This window comes from Gobius niger (genome assembly GCF_951799975.1).
Source record: "Gobius niger genome assembly, chromosome: 6".
Lineage (NCBI taxonomy): Eukaryota > Metazoa > Chordata > Actinopteri > Gobiiformes > Gobiidae > Gobius > Gobius niger.
The window spans coordinates 32,838,092-32,865,893 of NC_136857.1; positions in this window are offsets into that span (position 1 = coordinate 32,838,092).

Below are 27,802 nucleotides of genomic sequence, written 5' to 3' on the forward strand. Positions count from 1 at the left end.
TGAGTGAATGGTGAATGGTGATGTCAGAAGGAGCGTTGGTGTGTGAAGTCTCCCCCAGGGGAAACTGAAGCTACAAACGTAGCTTACCATCACCGAGTATGGAGTGAATGTACAATTGTCTCATGTAAAGCGCTTTGTGACTATGTCTGTGAAAGGCGTTATATAAATAAAGAAACAGAAACATCAGTGTCTTCATGAGCCATCTTTGTTTGCTTGTAAGTGGCTTCTCAGAAGTCCCACTTGGTTTAGTTTTCAGAAGCTGAACTGGGTTCTTAAAGTTGTGGCCCGAGTCTTCACTTCGGTCGTCGAGTTGGTCCTCCATCTCGACTTTCTGGTGCGCCATGCCGCCGGCTGTTTTGATTTTGTTTCCCGGTGATTCCTCGTCTTCTGAGTGGCTACACTCCGCAGTCCACAGGCTTCGTGCTCGTCTGTCCCCAGGGGACACCACACACAAGGAGAAATCGGGCCCAAAAAATCCAACATGTTGGATATCCCCGATTTGAGATCGGAGCTGTCTTGACGTCCTTCCGAGCAGACGAGAGCAGTCTTAACACACCACACATGGCAGGAATATCTTATCAGATTATTTTACGACTATCGGAGCATTTTTAAGATTGTCGTCAGGGGTGAATCGGGTCTTAAATCGGCCTAATTATCCTGCCGTGTGAACCAGGCTCAAGCTCTCCATAGGTGAAAACACTTTAATTCTACATGCCTTAGTTCCTGAGAAGTCTAAGCTAAACAGAGGCTAGTTCTGATCAAAATCACACATTTTTTTCTAGCTTCGGAGATAATCAGTGTTTTATGCAACTCTCTCCTTTCTGATTTACTCCTCTCTCCTCTCTGGACAGACACTAACGCTATGGCAAGAGGCAACTGCCTAAATATGTCCGTTTCAAGTCAATTCTCAGGGACACGTTTTGAAACACTACATGTTATCGATCGCTCTTTATAGCGTGTGCATTTAAACAGCCTGGTTCTCAGATTGAAGACTTTAACAGGATGTTTCTCAGCCGTCCTTGGACCGATTTTGACCATTTAAAAACTCAGAGAAACGTTAAAATCTAAACTATTTCGATCTGAAGCCGTTCTGCTTTGTCAAAGGTGCAACACCACGCCCCCTCAGACTAAAAAAAAGAAAATAAACACAATAATATGTATGAAATGTCCTGGTCGTGACTTTTCACAAGTTTTTGATTGTCATTTATTTCACTTCTGTTCATGACAGAGCTACTAAAATCACACTTAAGGTCTATTAGAGGGTCTAGTTTCATAATACGGAAACACTAATGCATGCTTTTATCACCAGTCGTGTCGACTACTGTAATGCCCTGCTTCCTGGTCTTCCTATAAAGAGAATCCCAGATTTACAACTTTTACAAAATTTAGCAGCTCGTGTCCTGACGAAGACCAGGAGGCGGGACCACATTACACCGGTTTTAGAATCGCTGCATTGGCTCCCGTGTGTTTCAGAATCGATTTTAAAGTTCTTTTAATGTTTTTTAAATGTCTTAAAGGGGCTATATCATGCTATTTTAGCCATTCCAAAGTTAAGTATAGGCATTTACATGATATATTGTACCTCAACCACTATGGAGCACTCATTTTTGTGAGAAATATAAGTGTTTTCTGGAGGTATTTTTCGAACCCGGAAGACACAACGCTTCGATTCAGTTAACTCCGCCCCCTCTCTCCGCACATACAACTTTACCGTAATATAAATAAACAGCAATAAGTGAAGTCACTTCACGATGCAGTTATACGGAGTTGACATCTGCAACACAGCTTCATAAATAGCTAACACACATGCTAATATGCTAACACACAAGCTAATACACGTTTGGATTGACTCACCGCTCTGGTCCATCGCTGTTGACATTATGGGACTCGCGTTGGTTATAAAAGTTAATCCACTTTGATTCTGGCGAAGGTTCCCCAAACATCCATCAGTGACAGTCACAGAATAACAATATTTTGGTGATAGTCGCTGAATCCCGGAGAAAAAAACAGCTGAGTGGCCTCTTCCTGAAAAAGGTTGAATAAACTCCGTAGCCAAACGCGCTTCTTTTTCTCTGTGACATTATCGTTAGGTAAGAATAAAGAACAGGTGTGTCCAGTTATAACGAGCTCCATCTTCACAGCTGCAGCGCAAACATGACTGATCTGTTCAGACGCTCAGGGGTGTTTGTTTTGGCCACAGCTGACCTGGAAGCACCTCGGGCACATCCTTTTTTATTTTTTATTCTTTTTTTTCTTTTTTTTTCTCTTTGTTTCTCACTTACGACAGAAATAATGAAAATGCTGTTTTACAAATTAAAATCCGGCCGTAAGCATAGAATAAAGACATTACATTACAGACGTGGAGCACTTCCGTTCCGTTGTTACGACACAACTGAACACTCAGTCGTTCACCAGGAGAGGGAGTAGCAGCTGCTCAGAGAGCAGGATTCAGGAGGATTACTGAGAGCTGCGTGAATGAAGCCACAAACCACTATGGGGGTGTTTTTGATAAGGAAATAGCATAACAACATGGCTAAAAGCTCCAAAAAGTCGATTTTGCATGATATAGGACCTTTAATGGTCTTTGTCCTTCTTATCTTTCAGAACTGCTTTTACCTTATGAACCTTCACGGCCCCTTCGCTCCTCCGGCAGGGGTCTCCTAGTTATTCCTAAAGTCAACAAAAAGACTCAATATTCAATATTTTAACTGACTAATCTATTTATTTAATCCTAATATATAAAATATATACTGTATATGGGAGGGTGTGCCGGGCGTATTGTTTTAAATGTTATAATCTGCAAAGCACTTTGTATACCTTTCGATATGAAAATTGATTTATAAATAAAGTTTGATTGATTGACTGATAGATTGATTGAATTAAAAAATATATATATAGTTTTTCCGTTTTTGGCCCTCAATGTGTTAAAACTAAGATGTGAAGGAGAAGAAAAGCATAAATGTGAGCACTGACCACTGCAGCGTCTCTCAGGAACATGAGCAGTGCGTTTATTAAGATGAATGTAAAGATATAATGACCAAAACACGTCCATTACTTTCCATTATCTGCTGGATCAGGGTCATTTAAAGGGCACAATGTCGATATTTACACAGATCTAATTCCTCACAGATTTATTGACCTCTGGACCAAATAGAACAAGGAGACATTTGTACAGTTTATTCAAAATAAAACCGCACGTTTAAACCTGGCTTTGTGGCTGAAATATCCAGGTTGGTCTTCTATCGTTGAACTGGCTGCAGATCCGGCAGATACTGGAAAGTGTTTTGTTTCTATCTTCACATTCGTCTTGATAAAGTCACTGCTCATGTTTCTGCGCTGGAACGTGTGAGACGGAGCCGTCGGATGGAAATGAAAACAAATGCGAGCGCTGCCTTATCTTGGAGTCGTTAATATCAGAGCGAGTGAAGCGAGGCGCTGATGAAGAGAAGAAGACACTCCAGACGTATGGACTGGGAGTTATTTTGCTTCAGATGTTTAAGTTATGAGGGGATTAAACGTCCTTAAAGAAGATAAAACTAACTCAGCTTCAGAATGAGGATCCACTGAGGTTTAGTGAACGTTGTGTTTTTAACACGGTGAGCATCGACGAGCAACCGATTTGTATCGTTTCACAGATTTGAGCACGAGAGTTGTGCATCGGCAGAGAAGCCACAGATCGAGGCAGTTCAGAGGACAAAACAATGGCCGCTGGTTGCTCTGCTTTACGACCACCACACTCGGGTCCGACATCAACTGCAGTAACTCCATATATAACAAGCTAGTCTTCCATGAGCTGCCATTGCACTTTAGACACCTTAAAAACAACTTTAAAGCCGAAACTTTCTACAGATGTGTATAACGCTGGGTTAGGCACAGTTACAGGTTTTCATAAGAAACATTTTTGAAATCTCATATATTGATAAGGGCCGGACTTTGATTAACAGGCTGTTAGCATTAACGCTAACGACACGTCACACGAGGGCGGAGTCTACGGTCTACTTTATGTCCTTATTAGCAACATGCTACGTCACAGTAGCGTAGGAAGAATCTGTAAATCCGCCATGATTTCCCCTGGAACGTGGTCATTATGGCATAACGGGGAGAAGTGAGGAGATGCGGCCTAAAGGAACAGGCCACCGTTTTTACATACTGAGATGTGTTCTTGCCTTGGCTTAGACGAGTTCATGTGGACCTGTCTGGTCTTCACGCGTGCCCTCAGTCATGTAAACACAGCACAGACAGCGTTAGCGTTTAGCCTCTCCTCCTCTCCTCTATAGCTCCAAACCAGGTGAAGATAGAAGCTACCAAGCTCTTCCACGTTTTCCCTATTTAAACATGGTTGCATGGCGTCCGCACAATAAAGTGAAGATATTACTACGCGGATGTTGAAGTACTCCTGGTATTATTACGCCTTACAATATAGTTCCCCCTTTTATCCGCTTAGAAAATCCACATTGTTTAATTTTGTGTAATTATACTTTGTAGTTTAACACTTCACGTAACCATATTTACATAGGGAAAACGTGGAAGAGCTTGGTAGCTTCTGTCTTCACCTGGTTATTGTAAGGCGTAATAATACCTATAGAGGAGAGGAGGAGAGGCTAAATGCTAATGCCGTCTGTGCTGTGTTTACATGACTGAGGGCACGCGTGAAGACCTGACAGGTACACATGAACTCGTCTAAGCTAAGGTAAGAACATATCTCAGTATTTAAAGACGGTGGCCTGTTCCTTTAAAGGAACTGTATTTTTCACATTCCTATACGGCAGGTGAAAGTATTGATATTTCACGTAGTGGTCGAAGCTTTTTTGAAAAGTCAAGGATAATAATACATGGGATTTTTTATTTTGGGCCCCGACACCAGTGGCCGGAAGTGGGTGGGACTGGTGAGCTCTATTATGTCTGTGGGATAAACACAAGATGCATCAGGTTTCACGCGCTCATATTGGTCAAACTCTGTCCGTCAGAGGAGGTCAGTCCTGGAACAGCCCTCTATCTGAGAAACTCTGGCCGCAAGATGATTTTGAGGAACATTATTGAACAAATCAGATCAAATGCCTGTTAAAGTGCTCTCAGAAATGTAAAATACCGTAAATTCTCTAATACTGGCCTGTATTCCATTAGCGGCCGGGGTCTCTAACAGTGGCCGGGTTCGCGGCTGGTGGAGGCAAATTAAAGCCGGTCTCTAAAACAGGCCGTGGCTATGAAGTATATAAGTGGTAGAAATATTCCCCATGTTAGGAATTTGTCTCATACTCGTGTAAATGATAACTCACATGCAGAAAGTAAACAAACGGGAACGCGGGCCGATGGGGAACGCTGCGGAGGAACTGATCCGAGCGTAACTTTGACACAGATTTAGCCACTTTTCAAACCTAATGTGACTATATTTGGAAACAGGGGGAGAGTTGCATGACCCTCCAGGGTTTTAATAAAGTCACCATCGCGTCTTCAAAGCAGGTCCAGCTGCTCCGTGTGCAGGTAAGTCCCACGCCTCAAAATAACTCCTCCGATCAGCGCGAGTGTCTCGTCTTCTCTCGGGTCAGTCTCATGATCGATCACAAACACAAACGATCCGTCTAAACTCGCCTTTTGCACAAGATAACAATAAATAATCCGGTCCGCGGTCAAAACGAAACAGAAACCTACAGTGACACTGATGTCAATGTTCCGCTAACAGCAACGAAACACTTCCTGTTGTCCCGACAAAATAAAAGGCGTCAATGTTCCAGCCGCTGGGAGAGTGTTTGCCATGTTAATTCATAAATGAACATAATATTTTAGGTGCAAAAGGACACAAATCTCGTTTTTCTTCATTTTCCTGGTAGTCCGCTTTGCTCAAATAGAATTAAAGGCCTGTCTCTAATTGTGGCCTGGTTCCAATAAAGGCCTGGTCCTAGATGCTTTTGAGTAAATAAAGGCCCAGGCCTATATTAGAGCATTTACGGTAAATACTGTCCATTGCTTTAAAATGTCTTAGTAGATACTCATTCAGGCCAAATGATTTTGTACATCGGCTCCAGCTGGAGGGTCCGGCCTTTGGTGTTTTGACGATGTAGAAAATCATCCTCCACCAAAACAAACGCCTGATGTACAAACTGACCCAATGTGATAAATGAACAGTTAATCTTATTCTCTAACGGTTACAAAGTCCAGGATGGTCTGACGTTATTCAGTGTGACAGAATTCTCCAAACTCATTCCTGTGTGGGTAAAGTTTCCCGGGTCGCCCTGAGCTGAGATAATCTTTTGTTATTGTTAATTGCGTCGGGAGCAGAGGCCAAAGAATCCGTCTCAGTGGGAGACTCCGGGAGCGGACGCTTCACACCGAGATCCGAGCCAAGAGCCAGGAGTCCCCTTCGCTTAATCACGGACCAAAATCCATCTCTGCAGGAGAGACCGTGTTTTCATCTCAAACCTACAACACCCTTCACTGAAGCCACACGTTACATTTAACACGGCACACAGTTCACCGACGCTCAGCTCAACCAACACACCTGCAGAATTACCAGTCGAACTACACTGCTCATAAAAACTTAGGGCACACTCAAAAAACACACCCTAGATGTCAATCAATTCGATTCGGATGAAAATCTTTATTCAGAGTGTAGGGCAATGTGTTGAGAACAAAATAACATGAGAATGATAAATGGAAACGTGCGACGTGGCGTTGATGGATGGACCGAGACATGATGTCCCAGATGTGCTCTATTGGATTTAAGTCTGGGGAACGGGCAGGCCAGTCCAGAACATCAATACCTTCATCATGCAGGAACTGCTGACACACTCTTGCCACATGTGGCCTGGCATTATCAGGCATCAGAAGGAACCCAGGGCCCACAGCACCAGCATATGGTCTTACAATAGGTCTGAGGATCTCATCCCGGTACCCAATGCCAGTCAGGGAACCTCTGGCTCGCACATGGAGGGCTGTGCGGCCCTCCAATGAAATGCCTCCCCAGACCATCACTGACCCACCACCAAACCGGTCATGCTGGATGATGTTGCAGCAGCAGAACGTTCTCCAGGGCGTCTCCAGACTCTGTCACGTCTGTCACATGTGCTCAGGGTGAACCTGCTCTCATCCGTGAAGAGCACAGGGCACCATTGGCCAATCTGCCAATCGCTGTGTTCTCGGGCAAATGCCAATGGGCTGCACGGTGTTGGGCAGTAAGCACCGGCCCAACGCCCTCATACCACCCTCATGGAGTCGGTTTCTGACCGTTTGAGGACCAACATGCACATTTGTGGCCCTCTGGAGGTCATTTTGTAGGGCTCGGGCAGTGCTTCTCCTGTTTCTCCGAGCACAAATGAGCAGATAGCTGCTGCTGTTGGGTTGTTGACCTCTGTCGCCCCCCCCCCCCAGGTCTCCTGGTGTACTGGCCTGTCTCCTGGTATCTCCTCCATGCTCTGGACACTGCGCTGGGAGACACAGCAAACCTTCTTGCCACAGCACGAATGGACGTGCCATTTTGGATGAGCATCACTCCCTGAGCAGCTTCTGTGGGTTGTAGATGCTCCTCATGATACCTCTAGTGGTGAGAACACTGGACAAATGCAAAAGTGTTCCAAAAATACGGTACAAAGGATGAAGACAGGGAAATGGTCTGTGGTCACCACCTGCAAAACCATTCCTCTTTTGGAGTGATCTTGCTCATTGCCTCTCATTTCCACCTGTTGTCTGTTTAATTTCCACAACACCAAGTGAAATTGATTCACAATAAGCATGGCTTCCTAACTGGACAGTCTGATATCCCAGAAATTTGACTGACTTGGAGTTACTTTGTGTTTTATCAGTGTGCCCTAAGTTTTTGTGAGCAGTGTATTTCAAATTTGTATTTAGGAAAACCCTCCTTTGGGGAAATGTAACCCCCACCTACACAAGCACATTTTCTCCAGTTATTATCCAGGCATTACCCAAATCTAAAAGCTTCCTGAAAAAAGCAACAAAAACGACAAAAAAGTGATAAATTAGTGACGATAACGCAGCAACAACGTATCTTAGATCACTTTTGGAGTTCTTAGCTTTCAAATGAAGCGTTACACTGGCCTGTACGCTGTAAGAAGCCAAAGCTTGGTTAGTGGGGTCAAAAGGTTGAACTCACAGCAGAACTTTAATGTCAGTTGATCTCACAGACCGGAGGAAACAGGACGAGGCTGAACGTTGGAGCCGCCGTCGACAAACTAATGAAAATCCAAAATCCACCGCGTCCCGTGAACAGGATCTGGGTTTACTTCCTGTGATTGTGTTAAAAAGCTGCTTGAAAAGTTTATCTTTGGAGAATATTGTCAGGTTTTGCCTTGTGTGAATAAAAAGTTGAAAATTCACATTTCTGTGACTGGACTGGGACTTCATGGTGTGTTTCTGAGCAAGGCAAGCTTATCTGTAGAGCCCAGTTCATACACAAGTTGCATCAAACGATAAAAAAACAGATCAAATCAATTAAACATCAACAAAAAAATGTATGAATTACAGTAAAAGTGAAGAGTGCAGATAAAATACTTCAGTGTCATATGCACGGGTAAAAAGAACAGTTTTCAGCCTGGATTGGAACATTGTCAGAGTTGAGGCCTATCTCATCCTGTAAACCATGAAAAGACTTGTAACAAGCAGAGCTGTTTTAAATTCTATTCTCTGGGTGACAGGAAGCCAGTGCAGAGACCGGAGCACTGGACAAATATGGTCGTATTTCCTGGTTCTGGATGTTCTGCAGCTCACGGCCATCTTCGCTCTGCCTCTGGTCTTTGTTTTTCCGGGTGGTCATGCCGTGTTTGGAGCAACATGTTAACAGGAAATGATCATTCATGTGTTTGTGTCCGAGCGATTGGATTTCTGCAATAGCCTCTTTACGTGCTTGAGTAAGAAAGAGCTTGCTCGTCTGCAGTCACTTCAAAATTCAACTGGGAGACTTCTGACCAGGACAAACAGGAGAGCCCACATTACAAGTTCCTGCATTGGCTCCCTGTTGAATATCGGGTTCAGTTTAAATTCTTGGTGCTAACCTTTCGAGCTCTACACAGTCAGACTCCCACATACATTGCTGATCTACTTAAGCCCTACAGTACGACTTGGAACCTGTGGTCGTCTGGGCAGAACCTGCTGATGGTTCCACGACGTGCTTTAAAACTCGGGAAGACCGCTCCTGTAGCGACCCAACTTTGGAATAAACTTCCTCTTGACTTGCGCTCATTGGAATCAGCAGCTACCTTTACCATCCATCTGTTTGAGAAAGCAATGTTTTGCAATATGAATATGCTAAATTTACAGTTTCTATGCAAAGTATGTATTTTTGGCCTCCTCCGCTCGTGGCCTTTAACCTGTATAGCATTAGCTTAGCTGCGTTTTAACTGTAACAAGTTTTCAATCAGTGAAATAATGCATTCATCTGAATTCACTTGCACCGCCCTCTCTCTTGGTGCAGTGGCATTTTTTCTGCAAACTGTATTTGGAGTTTCTGTTCCACATTGTTTTGTTGTTTTTTTACTTCAGAAAGTGTGTACTGTGTATTTAACAGTAAACAAAGAGCTGCTTATGAACTAAAGACCTTTTTAGACACATTTGATCTTCTGAAACACTGAAGAGGCACCAAGAGCCCCCACAGCTGCAGCACAGAGGAGGCGTCACAAGAGGAGCCACAGGAAACAAGGACGGGACGAATGAGGAGAAGATGGTGAGAGCGGAGGGAGCTGTGCAGGAGGAAGAGGAAAGAGGAGGAGCTGACCAGTGCAGGACACCACGCTCTGAAACAGGAGGCACTGCGCCGGTTGCCCCGGCCTCCAGAAACACGCTGCTGAGGTCGGCCCACAGCGACTCAGGACTAACACCTGAACCACATTTACAAGAACAATTGTATAGTGACAAATACTGTACTGACTTAGTTATCTCTATTTGAGTATTAGCAGGATGTGTGTGCTCAGTGATAAGTGTAAGAGTCGTGATCTCCTCTTACAGCCTTGGGTTGAGGTTTTGTCATTCAAACAGTGATCTTGCTCCAGAAATAAGCAGAAAATTGCATTCACATTGAAAACAGCATGGCAAAAAAATGCTGATAGATTTTTTCACCCACGGCAAAGGCAATCCTGAGATTAAGAGCTTTACAGGTGAGAAGAAGCTTTCCTAATAATTGTTATGTCCCTGTGATGATACACGTGTAAAAGGATTCACTTATGTCTCACAGACACCTCGGACTCTAACCCAACATTTACATTTATTTCAAAAATACTTTCATTGAGAACAGGTTCACAAACTAGGATTTTTTTCTCAGTACAATCATGCAACATGAAACATCAGTAGTTTTCAGTAACGTTCATGCGACCAGGCCACACTGTTCATTGGGATAAAATCACTTCCTAAAACCATACTCATAACTTAGAAATAAAATAGAAACCAAAAGTGTTTGCAGATCAACAGTTACCGCCAGGGCTTTGCAGCTGCACCACCTCAGTTTTAAATGAAATCTCTTTTGATTGTGACGTGAACCCGACCTATTGTCACCAGTAGGGATTGGTACTGAAACCCAAGAGGAGTTTTTCCACAAACGGCCCTGCGAACTCAGCACGAGCCGACCCTGGACCAATGGCCGCTGGTGGCTCTGCTTCATGACCGCGACACTAGGGGCCTTCATCACCCTCCTCTGCTTCATGACTGCAATGCTCGGGGCCTCCATTACCCTCCTCTGCTTCGTGACCGTGACACTAGGGGCCTCCATTACCCTCCTCTACTTCATGACTGCAATGCTACGGGCCTCCATTACCCTCCTCTACTTCATGACTGCAATGCTACGGGCCTCCATTACCCTCCTCTACTTCATGACTGCAATGCTAGGGGCCTCCATTGCTCTCCTCTACTTCATGACCGCGACACTAGGGGCCTCCATTACCCACCTCTGCTTCATGACCGCGACACTAGGGGCCTCCATTACCCTCCTCTACTTCATGACTGCAATGCTAGGGGCCTCCATTGCTCTCCTCTACTTCATGACGGCGACACTAGGGGCCTCCATTACCCACCTCTGCTTCATGACCGCGACACTAGGGGCCTCCATTACCCTCCTCTGCTTCATGACCGCGACACTAGGGGCCTCCATTACCCTCCTCTACTTCATGACTGCAATGCTAGGGGCCTCCATTGCCCTCCTCTGCTTCATGACCGCGACACTAGGGGCCTCCATTACCCTCCTCTACTTCATGACTGCAATGCTAGGGGCCTCCATTGCCCTCCTCTGCTTCATGACCGCGACACTAGGGGCCTCCATTACCCACCTCTGCTTCATGACCGCGACACTAGGGGCCTCCATTACCCTCCTCTGCTTCATGATCGCGACACTAGGGGCCTCCATCACCCTCCTCTGCTTCATGACTGCGACACTAGGGGCCTCCATTACCCTCCTCTGCTTCATGATTGCGACACTAGGGGCCTCCATTACCCTCCTCTGCTTCATGACCGCGATGCTAGGGGCCTCCATTGCCCTCCTCTGCTTCATGACCGCGACACTAAGGGCCTCCATTACCCTCCTCTGCTTCATGACCGCGACACTAGGGGCCTCCATTACCCTCCTCTACTTCATGACCGCAACGCTGGGGGCCTCCATTACCCTCCTCTACTTCATGACTGCAATGCTAGGGGCCTCCATTACTGCAGCACCTCCATATGTGGGCAACAAAACAAGCTAGTTTTCCATTAGGAAGCATTGCCCTTTCCACACGTTTCAAGCCACTGTAAAGCCTGGTTTCTAATTTTTGGGAACCTACAGCAAGATATTCCTGTGATAACGCTGGGTTAGTTACCATTAAAGAAACCAGGCGGGTTTTTGTAAGAAACATTTTAGAAATCTAACTAATAGAAAAGGAAAAATCTCTCGCACACTGTATACTTGCAACACCAGTGTTCTTTTATTAATGCAACGTTTCGGCCAGTGGCCTTCGTCAGGCAAAATGTTTTTTGTGAATGAGAAGCCATCCTTAAATAGGGTGTGGCCTGCTGCATCACAGGAAGCTGTCATAATGGCCTATGGCTAAACATAGGCAGCATCTTTATACAACATACATCCAATCACAGAAAAAACAAAGCCAGGATATAGTGAAAAAAGCAGTGAAAAATACACATATATACATATATACAGTAAAGATATATATACAGTAAAGACTTTTTGTGGCACATGCAATACATAAGACAGTTCAAAGATGTGCCTAAATATATACAAAACAGTATGTACACCAAGGAAGTGGACGCAGAAAAGAACACTGGTGTTGCAAGTATACAGTGTGCGAGAGATTTTTCCTTTTCTATATTTGGCCTTTGTGCCTTCTCTTACGCACCTGTTGAAAACAAAGGAGATGTGCGAAGTAAACCTTCTTTAAGAAATCTAACTAATGACAGAACCGAGTATGTAGCTCTGGGGGACACAAAATCCAGACCCCACACTGTCACCTGTGGGGTCCCCCAGGGGTCCGTACTCGGTCCAACCCTCTTCACCATTTACATGCTTCCCCTGGGTCGTGTCGTCAGCAAGCATGGAATTAATTTCCACTGCTATGCTGACGACACACAACTCTACCTCCGAGTCACTCCCTCTAGCTCCCCCTCTGCCACGGCTGCACGCCTCAGCTCCTGCCTGGAGGAGATAGAGGCGTGGATGAGTCAAAACTTCCTGCAGCTCAACGGCTCTAAAACAGAAGCCATTCAAACTGGAACCTCTCATCAACTCTGCTCCTCTCCAATTACCACTGTTTCATTCTCTGGACACACCATTCCCCTCTCTCCCTCTGTCACTAACCTAGGGGTTAAATTTGACCCCCACCTTTCCTTTGACAATCATGTCACATCCATCTGCAAAACTGCCTTCTTTCACCACCGTAATATTTCCAAACTGCGCCCCACCCTCTCCCTTCCTGCTGCAGAGAAGCTCATTCATGCTTTTGTCTCCTCCAGGCTGGACATCGGGATCGCTGGCAGGAGCCTCCAAAAGCTCCAGTATGTTCAAAACAGCGTTGCCAGGATCCTGATGAGGGTGCGAAAACACAAGCACATCACCCCCATCCTCCGTACACTGCACTGGCTCCTCATTCAGTCCCGCATACAATACAAGGTCCTCTTGCACACCCATCACTGTCTGCACGGTGTGGCCCCCACTTACCTCACCGAACTGCTCACACCACACACCTCAACCAGGACCCGGTCAGGCCAACAGCACCGTCTGGTCATGCCCAGGACACGGCTCAAAACCATGGGCGACAGGGCCTTTGAAGCCGCTGCTCCCTACCTGTGGAACGCCCTCCCAGACCACCTCAGGGCCCCACAGACGGTGGACGCATTCAAAAAGGACTTAAAACCCACCTTTTTACAGAAGCTTATTTTAACAGCTAATGCTTTGTTTTTTTAGTCCTGTCTTTTAATATATGTTGTGTTGTATTTTATAATGTTTTGTTTTTAACTATGCTGTCCACTGTAGCACTTTGAGATTTGGTGTCAAATGTAAAGTGCACTACAAATAAAATGTATTATTATTATTATGAGGGCCGGACTTTGATTGACAGGCCGTTAGCATTAGAGCTAGTGCCGCGGGCGTGGTTACGAGTCTACAGTGAAGATCCCGCCTTATGCCCTTTTTAGGAACATGCTCCATCAAAGCAGGGGTGGAACGTGGTTATTAACGTAAACGGGGACGAGTGAGGAGGTCTGTCTATTATTTATTATGTCTATGCCCTGGACACAGCTGAGCATGATAAAAAGAGGAAACAAGTCCATTATTTTACACCAATTTTTCATTTGGGCTCAGTCCCAGAGCTACAGCCACTTCAAACCAACAAAACACTTAATCCTTCATTTAATAAATCATTTGTATGTATTAGTTCCAAATGTAGTAGCCTCTATTTATTTATTGCTGTACCTTTTATAAACCGATCAGAGACCGTTACAGCAGTGTTTTTCAACCTTTTTTGAGCCAAGGCACATTTTTTTTCTTTGAAAAATCACGAGGCACACCACCAGCACAAAATATAAAAAAAAATAACTCTGTAGCCTATATTCACAATATAAAGTGGTTCTCATCAAAGTGTGAATTGAATAGGAACACTGTATAGTCTGGCTAGCCACAATGACACCTCCACCTGTCGCATCTATGCATCACTAATACTCTTGTCTCAAAGAAATGAACTGAGATGAGTTTTACATGGTTACTCTGCGGATCATTACACAGCACAGAGACCTGAGAATGCCACATTATTTGCAGATAATAATTAATTTGTTTTCAAAAAATATTTTTTAGACCCACTAGGTCAAATTGGATAATTTCCCAAGGCACACCAGACAATATGTCCCAGCACACTAGTGTAGCCCCGGCACAGTGGTTGAAAAACACTGCGTTACAGTACCGGACGGATGAGGAGTATCTGTAAGAGGAGTATCGATAAAGACACCGTCATGAGACAGAGGAGGCTCTAACTTTGCTTTGTGAGGTTCGTGTGTCCGATGGTGGAGTCCTGGTCCTGGGAGGAGAGCGGAGCCGTCCAAGTGCTTCAGTATTATTACACTCGTGCACAGAATGAGATCAAATCCAGAAGCAGGTGTTGGTGGCGTTGTGTGTAATGAGCTGTCTGTGAGGCGCTGGTGGTGATGGATGATGGAACAGCCGGCGTCGCGTCTCCAGTCTGTGTGGTTAGAACTCCCTCGGCCGCCGCGTCAGTACTGTGATTTATCTCCGGATCAGCCGCTCCACACGAAACCTCCTTTAGAGGTTTAGAGTTCTAAATGCTAATCAGAAAAGCACACGATGAGTCATTACCAATGTTTGAAACAAGGACGTTTGACCTGAATAAGATGATTTTCCTTATTGGGCGACTCGGTGGCACAGTGGTTTGCACCAAGGTCACAATTTTTCCCCGTGACGGCGTAGGTTTCCTCCGGTTTTCACCACTAAAACATGTACAACAGGTTCCCGTCTGAGGCCAGGACTTGGAAATGAGATTCTTCATGTTAGTGATTAATAGAAGATACATTTAAAAATAAATAGTAAAGATGACCTTATCCGACCACATGAAGCCTCGTTCCACGGTGGAGGGTGAGGGAGTTCGGCAGCTGCTCAAAAACTCTGGAACCGAGGTATGAGATTCCATCACAGCGTCATCTTTGTCTTACTGTTTTTTCTAACCCTTTAAAATAAAACCAAAGAAGTAACCCAGGCTTTAGTAGATGTTACTTACGTCACTAACTGCTAACTGCTGGACTACGAGATGCACTGGGAGCTGCATCACACCGCCGCTCGCCTCACGGAAATCTGATCACATAACTCCCATTCTCCGATCCCTTCACTGGCTCCCTGTGCACTTCCGCATTGTCTTTAAATGTCTGCATGGCCACAGTACCTGTGTGACCTCCTTCCTCCCCTCTTGCTTAATGAGGTCAGCAGATCAGGCTCTACTGGTGGTTCATAAGTCTAAGAAAAAGCTGAGAGGTGATCGTGCTTTTTCGGTGGCTGGTCCTAAACTTTGGAATGAGCTGCCTTTAAATATCAGACTGACTGATTCGCTTCCCGTTTTCAAATCTCTTCTGAAAACATATTTTTTCTGTTTGGTTTTTGACCCCCTGGGGAGTTGACTTTTACTGTGCTCTGTCTTATCTTTACTCACTGTCTTATGTTTTGTGTAAAGCACTTTGGCCGACTATGTTGTTTTTAAAGCGCTCTATAAATAAAGTTGGATTGGAGACGGATTGTTTTCTTTTTTCACCAGAGCTCAACAACAGCTGCACGTTTGACAGAAAAACAGCTTGAGCTACCCCAGCACGTTGTCACGAGCTGGAACAGTCCTTTGGATATGTTGTAGAGATGCGCGGATCGACCTGAAACACGCGGTCAACCCGCACCCCGAAGTTTGGGGTGCGACCACCCGCACCCCAAACTTCGGGTGCGGGTGGTCGGGTTACAAAGCGCACTTTTTTTTTGTCCTCATATTGTTGGCTTACAACATACAGGTCATTCTTGTCCATAAATGGCACAAAAGTCTTTTATTATGAAAAACAAACAAATTAAAAAAGCCTGAATAAATTACAATATGTACAGAAAAACACTACAAAAACACAGACAGCACACAGGAAACAAATGGAGAGGGGGAGTTGACATAAACGGGGAGGGAATACAACATAACACAAACACTAGACAGAAAACCCAAAACCAAAATAGACATCACACTTAATACACTAATTACAATGAACCGGGACGGGGCGTAGCTGGAGTCCTGGGTGATGTGGGGGTCCTGGGTGCAGCGGTGGTCCAGGGTGAGGCGGGGGTCCTGGGTGATGCGGGGGTCCTGGGTGCAGCGGTGGTCCTGAGTGAGGCGGTGGTCCTGAGTGATGCGGGGGTCCTGGGTGCAGCGGTGGTCCGAGGTGAGGCGGGGGTCCTGGGTGATGCGGGGATCCTGGGTGCAGCGGTGGTCCAAAGTGAGGCGGTGGTCCTGGGTGATGCGGGGGTCCTGGGTGCAGCGGTGGTCCTGGGTGCAGCGGTGATCCTGGGTCAGTCGTTGGCCCGATGTGCGGTGGTCCTCCATGTTGAGGAGGAGGCAGTAGTGGTCCGGGGTGGACCGATGTTCCAAGGCGAGGAGGTGGTGGAGCTCCTGAGCGAGATGGAGACCTGAAATGAGATGTCGGAGGCAGCCCCGGACGAGGCCCCGGATCGGAGCGGTGTGCTGAACACGCACCGGGACAGTGCCCAAACAGCAGCAGGGCGAGCCGGTGATCCCATACCTGGGCCCGAGCTGCCACCGGTGGAAGCTGCAGCCCGCAGCGCCGTGCCAGGAGGTCCGGTAGCCGGGTCCAGAACTCACGAACGGGGCCGCACTCGAGGAGAAAGTGTTCCAAAGTCTCCGGTTCAGACCTGAACACAGGACAGTCCCTGCTGAACTTCGTCGGGTGTATCTGGTGCAACTGTATGCACGTGTAAATCAGTCTGTGGCGAATTTTGAAGTCGCAGCACGCAGACTACACTCGTCCTTTAAAAACAATGACGTGTCATCTGCATACTGTATACTAAGTTTCAGTTCACTTCCCCCCCCCCCCCCCCCCCCCCCCCCCCGGTTTTGGAACACCGTGCACACACTCATTGTCAATCAGCATTTCCGCCAGGGGCTCACTCACCAAACTATACAACAACGAAGAGAGTGGACAGCCCTGTCGGAGTGACCGGAGCAGGGGAAATGTACCCGTCTGCAAGCCGTTCACTTTCACTACACTTAAGGCGCCTCCATACAGGAGTTGTAACCAATCCACGAACTTTAGACCAAAACCCAGTATGCCCAGGACCCTCCACAAAAAAACTGTGCTCCACACGATCAAAGGCTTTACTAAAGTCCAGGGACACAAAAAGACCGGAGGACCCAAACAGCTCCTTGGATGCGTACTTCGCTGACAACATGGAATCTGCAATATCCCGGCCCGGGACCGCGTAGGCCTGAGCGGGCCCCACAACGCTCCCTATGACACGCTTCAAACGATTCGCCAGACATTTCACAAGAATTTTGTAATCGGTATTGAGTAGAGAAATGGGCCTATAGTTCGCAAGGTCAGTTCGATCTCCTTTTTTTAAAAAGGAGTGTAATTACGCCCATCCCCATCGATTCCGGCAACACACACGCACACTCAATGTCAGCAACAATAAGATGGGGGCCAGCTGAGGCATAAAAGCCTTGTAGAACTCCCCAGTCAAACCATCCGACCCTGGGCTCTTGTTATTGTTGAGCCCCCCCATAGCCACCTCCACGTCCTCTAAAGACAGCGGAGCGTCACACAACTCCGCCTCCTCCATCGACAACGAGGCGGTGAGAGCCCCCACCGCCGCATCCGATGCTTCCGCCAACACCCCTTCACTGGAAAACAAGCTCGAATAAAAATGTTCCACAGCACGGAGCACATCCTCTGGCTCTGTGACTGTTTGACCCGACCCGTCCCTCAGCCTGTCTATATACACTGTTCTGTTTGTTTTTCTCCAGTCCCAGGAAAAATGCCGTAGACCTCTCCCCCTCTGCGATGTACTGCGCCTTCGCCCTGATCATGGCACCTTTCCCCCTCCCCAGGTGCAGCGCATCCAGCTGCGCCTTTAAAGCTGCAATTTCTCCAACGTCTACTGCAGCCGTGTCAGCACTCGCGACCTCCAAGGCCGTGCGCAGCGCCCTCAGCAGCTCATTCTCCCTGACACTCTCCAACCACCTCCTGCGCTTGGCATAGTTAATGGCCAGCCACTTTAAGCGGACCTTCACCCCCCCACCAGCCAACCAGGTCGTCCACACACTCCATTTACGCGTGGATGTTGCCAAAGAAGCTCTCTACTTTACGCACACATCCCTCATCGCTCAGCAAGCTGTTGGTAAAAATCCGTTCCTCCTCCGTTCCTCCTCGACTGTGTTTAGTTGAATGTTTAGTTTTAGGGGTAAATGTATCATTAGCATGTTATGTTTAGATGTCACCAGACCTATCGCTTCTGTATGACTTTGATCACCGCTAATGCGTCAAAATAGCCGTGCCCAAGCACATAATGACACGCACATGTGATGAAAGTAATGCATCAACAAGAAGCAAGGTGAAACTAAAATCAAAGTCACAGCATCTTACTGACTTGAGGAGCTTCTTAGCGTCAGGTAAAGCTGCTCCGCTTCAGTCCAAACTCCGCTTACTTGACAGAAAGACTTGTCCATGACGTGGTTGAAGTAAAGCCTCATGATAGTTTCTGCTCCTTGTTTCCTGATAAGTCCAAAAGCGATTTCAACGGTTCCTCAGCGGTGCAGTAAGTAGCAAAACAAGCATCAAGTGCTATTTCTCCTGCAGCGTGACTCATGCAGCATTTTTTTAATGTGTGCGGGTCGGGTCGGCAAACTGAGAGGCATTTCTCCGGCTCGGGTGGGTCGGGTTTAAATTACAGCATGTCGGGCATCTCTAATATGTTGACTCACTCTCTGCAGATGTAGATGATACATGAATCTTCTACGTCCTTTCAAAACTGCCACAAATGTTCTGTGTGAGGAGAAACGCCCCACTTGTGGCAGTAAAGAGTATGATCGAAGAACATGGCACCAGCAGATTAACCAACTATCTGTTAGAGAGCACTGCACTGGATCCCAGGTTTCAGACTCATCTCAAGGATCAGAGGAAGGACGTTTTCCAAAGGATCAACATTAAGGCAAGGCATTGTTGTAAATGTTATATATTGTGCATGTACAATGTGATTGTGTGCTGCTGACCAGTGACAGAACAGCTAAAACGAGGCCATTATCCCATGTTTTGCTCTTTTGTCGAGCACATGGCTGTAAAAAAAGCCATTGACGACGCTCCCTTGTCCGTCACAAACAGAATTGCTGCGTATTCCTGCTGTAGAGCCGGCAGGATGGACAGGTGTAAACCACCAGATTGACTTTGTTTCATTCCAGTTGTTATGACAGACAGTGGACGTAACATACTCTGTGTAAATGAGCCGTTACTCTCAGTAACTTTCACCTGAAGTGGTGGAGAGAAAACCATTCCAAATATCCCAGAGTGCACCTCTCTATCTTGTGTCTTTTCAACTGCGGGCGATGAAGTGACTGCCCAACGAGCCCTGCTGCAACCTGACAACGTGGACAGACTTCTGATATAAGATTATGATCATGACTAGTCAGCTACACATGCCCAGAATATTTAGTTAATAATGCAAAGTTCAGAAAATGTAAGGTTTGCACTTTAAAATAGAAAGCTTAAAAACGTACAAACTAGTTGGCCTAACCGATGTAAAAACAAAACAAATAGATATACACACATATACATATACACACACACACATATACACACATTTACATATACACACATATACAGTGCCTCTCGTGAGTATTCATACACCTTGAACTTTTGCACATTTTGTCATGTTTACAACCCTACACATAAAGATTTTATTTTGATTTTTTTTACTTAATGTTCACACACAAGTAACAGACAACTGTGAAGTGAAAGCTAAATGATACATGATTCTGTTATTTTTCAAAAAATAGAAAAGTGAAAAGTGGGGCTTGCATAAGTATTCATACAGCATGAATTAATACTTTGTGGAACCCCCTTTTGCTGTAATAACAGCAGAAAGTCTTTTGGGGTCTGACTCTACAAGATTAGCACATGTAGAGACTGATATTTTAGCCCATTCATCTTTAAAAAACAACTCCAGCTCTGTCACATTAGAAGGAGAGCGTTTGTGAACAGCAGTTTTCAGACCTTTCCACAGATTTTCAATAGGATTTAGGTCAGGACTGTGACTGGGCCATTCTAACACATTAATATGTTTTTATTGAACCATTCCATTGTAGATTTATCTTTGTGTTTAGGGTCATTGTCCTGCTGAAGGTGAATCTCCGCCCCAGCCTCAGTTCTCTTGCTGACTTCAGCAGGTTTTCCTCCAAAATGTCCCTGTATTTGGCTCCATCCATCTTCCCAACTATTCTTACAGTCTCCCCAGTCCCCTCTGAGGAAAAGCAGCCCCACAGCATGATGCTCCCCCCCCCGTATATTTGACACTGGGGATGGTGCACTCAGGACGATGAGCAGTGTCAGATTTGCTCCATACATAACGTTTTGCATTTGGGCCAAAAAGGTACATTTTTGTCTCATCTGACCAAAGCTCCTTCTTCCACATGGAGCTGTGTCCTCCATATGACTTCTAGCAAACTTCAAGCAGGATTTTTTATGGCCTCCTTTCAATAATGGCTTTCTTCCACTCGTCCATGAAGGCCAGATTTGTGTAGATACGACTTATAGTTGTCCCATGTACAGATTCCCCCAGCTCAGCGGCAGGACTTCACAGCTCCTCCAGAGTTATCTTGGGGCACTTGGTTGTATTTCTGACCAGTGCTCTCCTTGTTCAGTCTGTTAGTTTACGTGAACAGCCGTGTTTTGGTAAGTTGGCAGTGGTGCTTTACTCTTTCCATTTCCGAATGATGGATTGAACAGTTGCTCCGGGAGATGTTTAAATCTTGGGAAATCTTTGTATAACTTAATGCTGCTTTAAACTTCTCCACAGCTTTATCCCTGACCTCTCTGGTGCTCCTTGACCTTCATGATGTTGTTTAGTGACCAATACACTCCGACCACAGCTCTGAGGGCCTAAAAGAACAGCTGAAATTAAACTGAGAGTAGATTACACACAGGTGGCCTCTATTTAACCGTTAGGCCAAGGTGTGAACATTCTGGAGTCATTAGAAATGTTTTAAAGGCAATTTAATGCACTCAGAAAATGCTGTATGAATACTTATGCAAGCTCCACTTTTCACTTTTCTATTTTTTGAAAAATAACAGAATCATGTATCATTTTGCTTTCACTTCACAGTTGTCTGTTACTTGTGTGTGAACGTTCAGTAAAAAAATCAAAATAAAATCTTTATGTTTAGGGTTGTAAACATGACAAAATGTGCAAAAGCTCAAAGTGTATGAATACTTACGAGAGGCACTGTATTTGTGATGAGCCCTATGCTGTATGGTGTGTTAAAAGAAATGAGCCTGTTCACAAGGTGTTTACATATATTTTTCACACCAGAGTTAGTTTGTCAATGTTGTTGCACACTTCTCGAATTATCTTATCTTTACATATTTTTGTAGGCCTAATTGTCAAAAACTCTTGTCTCGTGGTATTTTTTTTAGTATATATAAGTAAGGATTCAACAACGAGGAGCCGTGCTTTACACGGTTATAATGCACAACGCAGTGTCAAGAACACCACGACGCGCAGCGGAGTGGTGTTACTCCGCGAAGTGCATTATAACCGTCTAATGCACGGCTCCTCGTTGTTTAATCCGCTTCTACCAGGGTCCCACAAATGTAACATTTATAATAAACGTTTTTTTTTCATTTACTAAACTCACTAAATATACCAGACCACCGGGACTATTTTGTGTGGGTTATTAGCCGGTCACTGAAGGCTCGTCTCAGAGCGAGTCTTTCTCCGCAGCTATTACGAGGATCTCAGTCAGACGCAACCAAACAACATCAGCACAGAATCACAACACAACAGGACTAACCCGGCACTTTTCCGTGGAAGTAAACACCGATGTGCCGCACTCGTGGGCAGGAGTTATTTCACTTTTACGCTGTTTAACCTGAAGCTAGCTAGCTAGCTCAACGTGCTCAACTGTTTATGGAAACAGCTGCGGTGGAGTCCGCTTACACCTGGGCCCCACGAACTGAAACTTTTATGTTTGACTTTACTAATCCAGCCAAATATGTTTAAATGCAGGATCATTTTATGTACGCCTGAAAATAATGAATAGTTCCTTAACCGTTTTCAATAGAAATGGACAGCTCGTATTTTATTAACAGTAGGCTAACCTAGCTGCTTACTCTCTTCTACTTCCCATTTATCAAACGTTTTGCTTAAGCCAAAATCATTGAAATTAACCACAAAATCCATCTCATACGTTCCTGTCAATTATGCGTTTATCTGATTCAGCTGTGTCATGCGTTGCTATGGCGATGCCCACAGCGGAGTGATATCCCAGTGATTTAACTACCGGACTACGTGTGCGGTTATACCAAAATAATGCACGCTTGTACCCACCAGCCAATCAGAATCGAGTATTCACCCAGACCATGGTATAAGTATATATAAATTCTTCACACAAAGGCTCATGGGCCGCAGGAAAAAGACGGATCAGCTTTCTTACTGACAGTCGACTCCTTTTGCGCTTCCATAGCTGTGTCGTCTCATGAATATTTGAAATGAAAGATGAATATGAAGTGCTGGAATAAACTTAATGAAACCAAAGCAGTGGAGTGTAAAACAGTGGTCTGTTCTGACGCTCCTCTTTGATTTGTGCTTATTTACATGAACTCCTCCTCAGCCCAGACGCCTGCTTCTCGTGCTTCTGCGACGTAAAGACGTCAGGGAACTCTTTCATCTCGCTGTGATCAGACTCACACGTGTCACATTTGAATACTTCCGTGTGGGATTTAAAGCCGGCAGCTGTCTCCACACACGCTCCTGACAGTCTGCTTTAATCCCATTTAAACAAACGCACCACGAAGCGGAGGACCCGCACTCACCTGGACGTGATCAAAGCGAAAAGACCAGAGCTGTCGTGTTTGTGAGAGGACGGAGAGACGCTGACATCACACAGGAGGTCACAGGCCAATGGGAATGCAGCGTTTAGCCTGGTTTAGCCTGGTTTAGAATCACATCATTGTTAGTCAACAGATTCACAACAGGGAATCTTTTTCACTGCAACTTAGAGAAAAATAAAACTATTGAGAAAGTACCATAATTTAGGCAAAGTCAGCACACAGTGAAAACCTCTTGAGCCCCCACCATTTCAGCTTTACCCAAATCCATAATGTCACAGCCTATATAACCCATTCGAAAGCTAAGTCCTACAAAACTAAATTTGTCATGTTGTCGCTCTTTTGTTGCATTTTCATCCTTTTCTTTTTGTCTTATTTTTGTCCTTATTTTGACACTTTTTATCAAGAGGCTTTTAGGTTTGGGTAAAGCCAAACTGGAGAAAATGTGCAGGTTCAGGCGGGGGTCTGGGGCAGCTGCTGTTCGTGTCTGTGACGTTACAACAAAACCAACAATGAAACACTTTATTTGGAAGATCAAGACGTTTCTTTGTTTGTTCAAATGTTCAGAGGCGGAAAATTAAAGATAATGAAGTGTTTTGATCCCGCGGCGCCTTCGTCTGTAAAATACTTTAATTGAAAGAGAAAATCACTGCAACAGCGTCAAACAAATCCATACGAATCACAAACGCAGAAGAGTTTCGACGTTTGTGGCTGAAAGTCATTAGTTTGACTGTGCCGAGGATTAACAAAAGCACGTGTGTTATTCTCTGTTCAGGTTTATCAGACTGAGGTGACTGAGCTGAGCTTAACCAAGCACCTTTACTCCAGTTCCACTTTAAAGGATCTATATCATGCTATTTTAGCCATTCCAAAGTATAGGCATTTATATGATATATTGTACCTCTACTCTATGGAGCACTAACCTGGCTAGGCTCGAATCATTTCGAACTGCACAGCAGCCTGGGGACCATGGCCGAAATTTTCGCGTGGATTTGGGAACCAATCACAGAACGAGGAGGGACGGCAAGAGGATGACGCGCTATTCGATATACGGAAGCTTGTAGTTTATTTACAGATAAAAAAGAAAAAGTTTCTTTACGGATCAAACATGACAGCAGCAGACACAATGGTATTTTTCGATCAAGCTTTAGGCCGTGTTCTAAATTATTTATCTCAAAAGTTTACAGCGGGTGCGTCATACGTCATCGGATACGATGATGCGATTGGCTATGGCTACATGCAGACGCATGATTGACATTTTTAGCGCCCAATAAACGACTATGGACGATCGTAAACCACACCTCTCCGACGAGAAAATGAATTGGTGGTCCCCAGACTAAATATCACTTGTAATTTTAGTCTGGCATTAGCCAGGCTAATGGAGCACTCATTTTTGTGAAGGTATTTTTCAAACCCGGAAGACACAACGCTTCGATTCAGTTAACTCCGCCCCCTCTCTCCGCACATACTTTACCGTAATATAAATAAACAGCAATGAGTGAAGCTACTTTCACGATGCAGTTATAAGGAGTTGACATCTGCAATGCAATGCAATGCAGTGCAATAAATGGCTAACACACATGCTAACACACAAGCTAGCACACACACTAACACACACGCTAACACACACGCTAACACACACACTAACACACAAGCTAACACACACGCTAACACACAAGCTAACACACATGCTAACACACACGCTAACACACACGCTAACACACAAGCTAACACACACGCTAACATTTTTTTAATTTTTTTATTTAACAATTACAAACTGTAAGGCACATAACAGTTCACAGCATGTCATGTCAAGGCACATTCGGTTGAGTAGAAGAAAATTATAGTGCAATATTAAGGCAATTGTAAAAATTAAAACATAAAAAAGACAACATCCAACTCAAAGAAATAATAAAATAAAAATAAAATAAAATAAAAAGAATATATATATAAATATATATATATACATCTTCAGGTTTAAGGGTCAGTTAATTTATAATGTTGTATTTGATTTAGAAGCTCCATTGCTTTTTTAAATTTCATAACTTTTAAAGATTTGCAGTACAGATTAAATTCATTAATGAAAGCTCTAAATGCAGGTGGGGATTTGAAAAATTTTGATCTACATGCTAACACACATGCTAACACACATGCTAACGCGCGTTTTGATAAACTTACTGCTCCGGTCCATCGCTGTTTACATTATGGGATTTGCGTTAGTTATAAAAGTGAATCCAATTTGATTCTGGCAAAGGTTCACCAAACATCCATCAGAGACAGTCACAGAAAAACACTATTTTGGTGAAAGTCGTAGAATCCCGGAGAGAAAAAACAACTTCTGAAGAGTGGCCTCTCCTTTAGGAAGGTTGAATAAAGGCCTGTCCTCGTAGACGCGCTTCTTTTTTCCGTGACATTATCGTTAGGTAAGAATAAAGAACAGGTGTGTCCAGTTATAACGAGCTCCATCTTCACAGCTGCAGCGCAAACATGACTGATCTGTTCAGACGCTCAGGGGAAGTGTTTGTTTTGGCCTCAGCTGACCTGGTAGCACCTCGGGCACATCCTTTTTTCTCTCTTTGTTTCTCTCTTACGACAGAAATAATGAAAAAGCTGTTTTACAAATTAAAATCAGGCCGTAAACATAGAATTAAGACATTACATTACAGACGTCGAGCACTTCCGTTCCGCTGTGACGACACAACTGAGCAGGTCAGTCGTTCACCAGCAGAGGGCAGAGCAGCTGCTCAGAGAGCCTGCTTCAGGAGGATTGCTGAGAACTGTGTGAATGAATGAAGCCAAGGAAATAGCATAACATGGCGAAAAGTTCTAAAAAGTCGATTTTGCATGATATAGGACCTTTAACCAAATCTAAAAGCTTCTTGGAAAAGCGTAAAAAATAGAGACAAAAACGAGACGTAAATGAGGATGAAAATTCAGCAAAAAACTAAAATAACGCAAAAAGAAGAGTGACAAATATACAAAAGAGGCGACAAAAAAAGTGATGAAAAAGGAACAAAAACAACAAAAATGTGGAAAGAGCTTTAAAATGAAGCGTTACTTTGGACTCAGTAAGTGAGTGCTTTATTTGTTTTTGTTCAACCATCCATCCATCCATTTTCTTCCACTTTTCCGTTTCCGGGTCGTGGGGGCAGTTGTAGGAGCTGCCCAAATCACATTGCACCAGCCCCCCTATGGCGCCCCCTGCAGGTTGTGGGTCCACAGAAGGACGGCCTCATGGTTCTAACCGGGCCTGTTGGTCTCTCATAAGGAGCTTCTGAACCGCTCTTTAAACCAATACAATTCAACCATAGTACATCGAAATTGTGTCCAAGTGTTCGTCCTGAGCAGCTTGTTTTCTGGAGATCGGGGAAACTCCTCTGAAACGGTGCGGCGCCTCCTGGGTTTGTCCCTCTTTCAGAGCGTGGTGTCCTGCACTGGTCAGTTCCTCCTCCTTCTTCTTCCTATTCTGTGCAGCTCCCTCCGCTCCACAACAGTCTCTCACCATCTTTTGAAAAGCTTAGCCGTTAATCTGTTTTATTCTCCAGTGAACGAACATTAGCCAGAACAATAGAAGGCATGTGTGGCTTAGCTGTGAGTCTTGCCCGGATACCTCCTCTAATAATGTGCAAAGGCTTATTCTGTGAAAGCGATAAAAAACATGAATTTGATCATTTCCACATTTACAGAGGTTAGTTCCTTGTTTAGAAGCTCCTCTCATTACTGGTATTGTTTCGTCAGTGAATAAGTTTCACTCTGAAGGGAACGGTTCGTTTTCTCCACATCCTCCGCCTGTTGGAGCAGCTTCAGCGCCCACTCCCTCCTCTTCAGTCCTGCTCGTTCTGTCCGCTGCAGCTTCACGAGGAGCTGTTTGCACGCGGTAACGAGTTTGGGAAATAAAACTGCTCATAAACTAATAACTATGTCGGAGCCGCCGAGCCGTGAACTCCTGTCACAGAGTTAATGGTTTTTGAAACTTCTCTTGCCCTGCCGTCCGTGAGGCTGGAAACGCCTTTTCTGTTTGGTGAGCATGAAATGACTGTTTTGACAGATTCAAACCAGGGTTGAACAGGTTCAGTTCACGTCTTTGTGGTTTGGACAATCGAACAGGGTTTACACCAGCAGAAGCCAGACAGATTTAATGCTTTTTAAAAATCATTCTAAAGCCCAAATACTGCATTGTCAGTGTTTCTGCAGGGCACATTCATCTGCGTGAGAAACTCGTCTCTGCATTTGACCCGTCCTCAAAGCCGCTGGGGCAACCTGTAGGAGCAGAGAGCTCCAGATGTGGCGCCAGGCTCATGGTCAGAAACACCTGGTTGGAGGATTAACCTATTGTACATGTTTTATAGATATAGATTTTATATGCTAATGTCAGAAATGTGACAAGGTTTAAGCCACCAAAGAGAACTGTTTCCACAAATGAGAAATGAACAGGACACTGGTTTAATATTTTGTAAAACAACGTTTATTTACAAGAGTTAACTTGCTCAGCCTAGATAAAAAATGCTAAAAACTTGTCCATTCTAAAAAATAAGAATCAGCCTTTAGCTGGAATCCAAAAGTGGGCGGCACGGTAGCGCAGCAGTTAGCGCCTTAGCTTCACAGCTAGAAGGTCCCGGGTTCGATTCCCACCAGGACGGGGCCTTTCTGTGTGGAGTTTGCATGTTCTCCACGTGTCTGCGTAGGTTTCCTCCGGGTACTCCGGTTTCTCGTACCACTAAAAACATATGCAATAGGTGAATCCTCCAGC